Source organism: Penaeus chinensis, chromosome 40 (genome assembly GCF_019202785.1).
Source record: "Penaeus chinensis breed Huanghai No. 1 chromosome 40, ASM1920278v2, whole genome shotgun sequence".
Lineage (NCBI taxonomy): Eukaryota > Metazoa > Arthropoda > Malacostraca > Decapoda > Penaeidae > Penaeus > Penaeus chinensis.
This window is the reverse complement of record NC_061858.1, coordinates 17,915,314-17,921,313: the sequence shown is the minus strand read 5'-3', so window position 1 is coordinate 17,921,313 and position 6,000 is coordinate 17,915,314. Positions and strand designations below refer to the sequence as shown.

At 35.9% G+C, this 6,000-nt stretch overlaps 5 non-coding genes across 5 annotated transcripts; 3 read left to right on the top strand and 2 right to left on the bottom strand.

Moving 5' to 3' along the window:
* Positions 1-1,285: 1,285 nt before the first annotated feature.
* On the top strand, positions 1,286-1,357 carry Trnaq-uug. The gene has a single exon. It is a non-coding gene; the product is annotated as a tRNA-Gln (tRNA).
* Positions 1,358-2,697: 1,340 nt separating this feature from the next.
* Positions 2,698-2,769, bottom strand: Trnaq-cug. The gene has a single exon. It is a non-coding gene; the product is annotated as a tRNA-Gln (tRNA).
* A 672-nt stretch (positions 2,770-3,441) lies between these two features.
* Trnaq-cug lies at positions 3,442-3,513 on the top strand. The gene has a single exon. It is a non-coding gene; the product is annotated as a tRNA-Gln (tRNA).
* Positions 3,514-4,488: 975 nt separating this feature from the next.
* Positions 4,489-4,560, bottom strand: Trnaq-cug. Its single transcript has one exon. It is a non-coding gene; the product is annotated as a tRNA-Gln (tRNA).
* Positions 4,561-5,545: 985 nt separating this feature from the next.
* Positions 5,546-5,617, top strand: Trnaq-cug. Its single transcript has one exon. It is a non-coding gene; the product is annotated as a tRNA-Gln (tRNA).
* Positions 5,618-6,000: the final 383 nt, after the last annotated feature.

Sequence of the window (6,000 nt, the reverse complement as noted above, 5' to 3'; positions counted from 1 at the left end):
CAAGATTAATCAAGAGGTAAATGTTTAACGTGCATGAAAACTTAAGTAGCTTTCATGACCGTTTCAACTAACGCAAATTTGTGTATAACAAATGTGTACAAATTTCTTCACAGGCAGTGTGTTTGGCCCCATCATAGAACTAGGCATGGGAGAAGATGAAGGCTGTCTTTTACTGTTTATTTTATCTTATTTATTTATAATCTATTTATTTCCTTACTCGTTATTATTTGTTCACTTGTATATTTATTTATTGTTTATCTTTCCGAGCCTTTGTTCGGTCTTTTCATCGCAAATATCCTAGTAACACGTTAAACACTTTCTCGTGAATCTGCAATCATTTTCATCGCAGTTTCTTTCGTATCCCATTCATCTGGTGTTGAACGAGCTGGCAACGGAGTTTTAACTGATTCCACAAAGTCATTTCCCAGGTATTCAGTTGTCATTCCCCGAACACCTGAGTCGCAATTAGAGGGGGAAACTGGTGTAAAATTTTAGTCCACTATATTCACTAAATCAAGCCATTCATTGCTGTATATTTACCGTGTATTACCATAACCCACACAGTAGAGTCTGGCTGAGTCTTACTCTTATAATTCACATCCAAAACAAATATTTAGTTCTCGGCGAAAAAGAAAATCTTGACATTGGGATGGAGCGTTAAATGTTGTCAGTGAGTGTATCTCTAAACTGAGTCTCAGACAAACAAGGCTCCATACAGTTAGCTACTGGCAAACGTTTCTCGTGAAACAACCAGTTTTTTTTCCCCACGCAATGGCATACAAGTTATAATCAGAGACTGCGACCTAATAACTCGTAAGATAATTAGTAAGTGTTCAGGGAGGACTGCAAAGAATGATGTAATTAATCGACTTTAGCGATCAGAAGAAAATATGCAAGAACTAGGGAACAAACCAAAAGTGGAAGGTAGACTTGGAAGCGTAAAGAGGAGAAAGGGCAGCGGGGAGACCGTGCAGCACGCGATGTGTGGCTAAAATAAGAAAGAGATTTAGACAAAATCACACAAGAAGGCAAAGGTTAAAGGTCGTGATGAAGCAAGGAATGGGAAATGAAGGGACTAGAAAGGACCGAACTGTTGGTGCGAGCACACATACATACACACATATACAGACATACATATGTAGTGTGTATGTGTGCGTGCGCGCGCGCGTGTGTATGTCCGAACTGTGAAGTGCGCGGATGTAATGGTGTTCATGTAAGAGCAAAATGAGATCTTAAGGCATTATAACTGATCCATACATTAGACAAATTACTTCTTCACCTTCATGGTCCCATGGTGTAATGGTTAGCACTCTGGACTTTGAATCCAGCGATCCGAGTTCGAGTCTCGGTGGGACCTCCTTTCTTAGCAAAAGCTATAGACTTTCTGATAACATTCTATCAGATAGATTATAAGATGATACTTAACTTTCAAATTATGAACACACATTAAGGGAATTCCATTCTTATGTAATCTTATAGGTAAAACTATTCGTGCCAAATATTAATAAATCCTGTTGTAATTTGAAACCCAACAAGGAATTTGTGGGTGTGAGGCGGGCCCTGTCATGTGTAGAAGTGTATATGTATATATATATATATGCATATATATACATGTATACACACATTGATATATTTATATATATGTATATAATTATACACACACACACACACACACACACACACACACACACACACAGACACACACACATATTCATATATATTTACATATATATATACTTATATATATATATATATACATATATATATATATGTGTGTGTGTGTGTGTGGGGGGGGTGTGTGTGTCTGCGTGCATGTGTGTATATATATATATATATATATAGTATAGATATGTCAATGTATGTATATATAAAGTATAGATATGCAAGATGCAGTACATCGTATCGAGGGATCCCTAGTGCATACAAAAGACCCGAGAAGACCCAGATGCACAGGCCGAGTTGTCCCCCCTTCAGGTAATGTTGTTTCTCTTGGCATCTTATGACGTCATCAGCGCCAGCGTTCTGTCGCTACAAAAAAGGAAAATCTTATACAAACAACTATTTCAGTTGCCTGTGTAGTTTGTGCTTCCATTCCGACTTTGTAAAAGGTTACAGTAAATATATTAAGGACAAAGGGAAGTTCAAGTATGATAAATGCACTCCACCTGCCTAGTTCAGACTCGGTAAGCTTATAGGAAACATCAAAGTAAACTACAATAGCTGGTATACACTAGAGCTTTCTACAATACGTATTTACCTTTTTCATCTATTATTATCTTTTTATCCTTATTTTTTGTGCTAAAGAGATTTGATTTTGAATGAAGTTTTATTTTAGGTAATAGTCTGTACATTTTCAAGAGAATGTAATAACCGTAGAAAATATATAATATTCGTATTAGTGTCGTATTACTATCATTGTACTATACAATCGATGTGTTACAGGAACCACAGCCATATAATTTGGTCGTATTTTTGAACTCCTCTGAGTTCAGAAGCAATTATTTTCCTGTACAGATTTCAGGTTTTGTTACATAATGTAAGCAGCTAAGTGAGGAAAGAGAGAAAAATGGCTAAATGTGAGTCATATGTGATTCTACTATGTATGTGTTTGTATTTGATATCCATCTGATATGCGGGAACTGTGTTTATACTAAAGAACAGAAGCATAGCAATTCTGTGGCGTGTATGAAATAACGAAGGTCCCACCGAGACTCGAACTCGGATTGTTGGATTCAGAGTCCAAAGTGCTAACCATTACACCATGGGACCATTCCTATTGGCCCCTCCCAGAGATTCCATGAAGCTAATCCGTGTGTCCAAGCGTAGCTATAGTAAATTCTTAGCCACTGTCTGTCAGTAACCATAATTCTTTTACATAATCCCTTTTTCCTTGTGACTAATTGAAAAACATTTTTTTTTTTTTTCATACTATCATGACATACTCCCTGAATGCTAAGTTTCCTTAGGTTCGTTCATTTGGCAGATTAGATAATAATAATAATAATCTATGGATATACATGTTTTTGTATATATGTATGTGTGTGATAAATGTCTACATAATCACATACATACATGTATGTATAAGCAAACAAATATAATATATGTGTATACATTTATGTAAGTATATATACACTCTGTGTGTGTGTGTGGCAATTGCGTGATCCAAAAGATTCATTGTCAATAAAGCTCTGAGTTTTAGATCCTTCCACATTATATTTCAACTTCAATTCTGCTGCACTGACCTTATCTTGTCTATTCTCAGTTAAATTCTAAATTAAATGAACCACCTTACACTTATCCATAGGGTATTTTAAACTGTGAAGATTTCGGTCACAGAACTTGAAAGGGTTTGGTCCTATCTGCTTTTTTATTTGCCGCTTGTAGATCCGTTACACGTAAGATTCAGTAGCATGATCCTTCTATTTACCTTTAATTTTATATGGTCCCATGGTGTAATGGTTAGCACTTTGGACTCTGAATCCAACAATCCGAGTTCGAGTCTCGGTGGGACCTTGTTTATGAACCCCAGATTCAATAAGCAAAGCAAAATGTAGAGGCGTACTCGATTACAAGTCCGTCTATTGTAAAACGTCCAAGCTCAGGAAAGGAACAACTGGCAACTCACCCTAGACCGTGGAGTAGTCCAATTCGCCAAATCATATTTTTATTCTAATCATTTGACGCTTAAAACATCTCATTTCATATGTCTTGTGTTCCAAAATTTTATATTTAATATCATTATTGCTCTGTGTGCAGCCTTCAACCTCTTCGTTTTTTATTTATTTATTTAAATTTTGAGAGACGTGGCGAATCGGAGAACTTCATGATCCAGGATGATTTACTGTAAACATTTGAATTACTAAATGTCTGAGTTGGCCATACATTGGTATGCATTAATATCAGTGAAGCTATTTAGATCCTGAATTGACAAATTGCATATGGAACCTGACCATCTGGTTCCTTGGACAAACAATATGTCACAGCAGTGTATCTTCTCTTTGTCATGCTTCTAACATTCCAGGTTGCAATGCTTATTTTACAAGCTCATACTTTTCTTTACCTTATGCCGTGGTCTCCAGGGTGCTGCTCGAAGTTTAGTCGGATTAACCAAGCCACGTCGCGGAATTTGTCATGATTTTGGTTTATATATTTGTCGTGATTTTAACACAGCTTTTTGCCTCATGCACTTATTGTTACCAAATACAGTTTTGGGGAAGTGGCTTTCTAGGACAACAAGGGAAAATATTTCGGGGCTCAAGTACTTAGTAGTTTGCTGGCCAAAGCTAATTGTCCCGAGTATTTCACGGTCATGAGTATTTACATACATATATACATTGTATATATGTATACATATGATGAGTTATCAGTTAACTTCTCAAAACGCAGCAAGTAGTACACAGAAGTTCACATATACACCTTGATTTAAGCTGAAAGGCAAGTTTTTGTTATCCTAACTGCCTTATGCTCATGCTTACCACGTGTGTCTAAAGGTCCCACCGAGACTCGAACTCGGATTGTTGGATTCAGAGTCCAAAGTGCTAACCATTACACCATGGGACCATCCATAGTATGGAAATCTAGAGATTCCATAAACAAATACGTATGTAAAGTATATAGTAAGTTCTTAGCTGATGGCCACTTCCAGTCAATAACTATACTTCCTTTACATGATCACTTTTAACTGTTTGAAATACAGCTTATGCTTTAAAGACAACACTTTGTCACTTTATCATTACTTATTCTTTTTTTGTGGGATAAGTTTCCTAAGGTTCATTCATTCAACAGACTCGATAAGATTAGGCAAAGAGAGAAGGGACGCAAAGGACAGAAACTTGCAGAAATATAGATAATCGATGACTTATCAAATCACAAACGGCAATAATACTTATATGCAATTAACTTAAATTATCAGAAATTCAAATGAGTTAGTGTTCTTAAATAATACTACTGATAATAATAATAATCTAACAATAATATAATCATAATAATATTTAGTTTAATGCGCTATAACATGGTTTCTTATTTGCTCATAACCGACACATAGACTGGTGTTAGATACTCATATATATGTATGTATGTATGTATGTATGTATGCGTGTGTATATATATGTGTATGTGGATATACATGTTTTTGTATATATGTATGTGTGTGATAAATGTCTACATAATCACATACATACATGTATGTATACGCAAACAAATATAATATATGTGTATACATATATGTAAGTATATATACACTGTGTGTGTGTGGCAATTGCGTGATCCAAAATATTCATTGTCAGTAAAGCTCTGAGTTTTAGATCCTTCCACATTATATTTCATCTTCAATTCTGCTGCACTGACCTTATCTTGTCTATTCTCAGTTAAATTCTAAATTAAATGAACCACCTTACACTTATCCAAAGGGTATTTTAAGCAGTGAAGATTTCGGTCACAGAACTTGAAAGGGTTTGGTCCTATCTGCTTTTTTCTTTGCCGCTTGTAGATCCGCTACACGTAAGATTCAGTAGCATGATCCTTCTATTTACCTTTAAGTTTATATGGTCCCATGGTGTAATGGTTAGCACTTTGGACTCTGAATCCAACAATCCGAGTTCGAGTCTCGGTGGGACCTTATTTATGAACCCCAGATTCCAATAAGCAAAACAAAATGTAGAGGCGTACTCGATTACAAGTCCGTCTATTGTAAAACGTCCAAGCTCAGGAAAGGAACAACTGGCAACTCACCCTAGACCGTGGAGTAGTCCAATTCGCCAAATCACATTTTTATTCTAATCATTTGACGCTTAATACTTCTCATTTCATATGTCTTGTGTTCCAAAATGTATATATTTAATATCATTATTGCTCTGTGTGCAGCCTTCAACCTCTTCGTTTTTTATTTATTTGTTTATATTTTAAGAGACGTGGCGAATCGGAGAACTTCATGTTCCGGGATGATTTACTGTAAACATTTGAATTACTAAATATCTGAGTTGGCCATACATTGGTATGCAT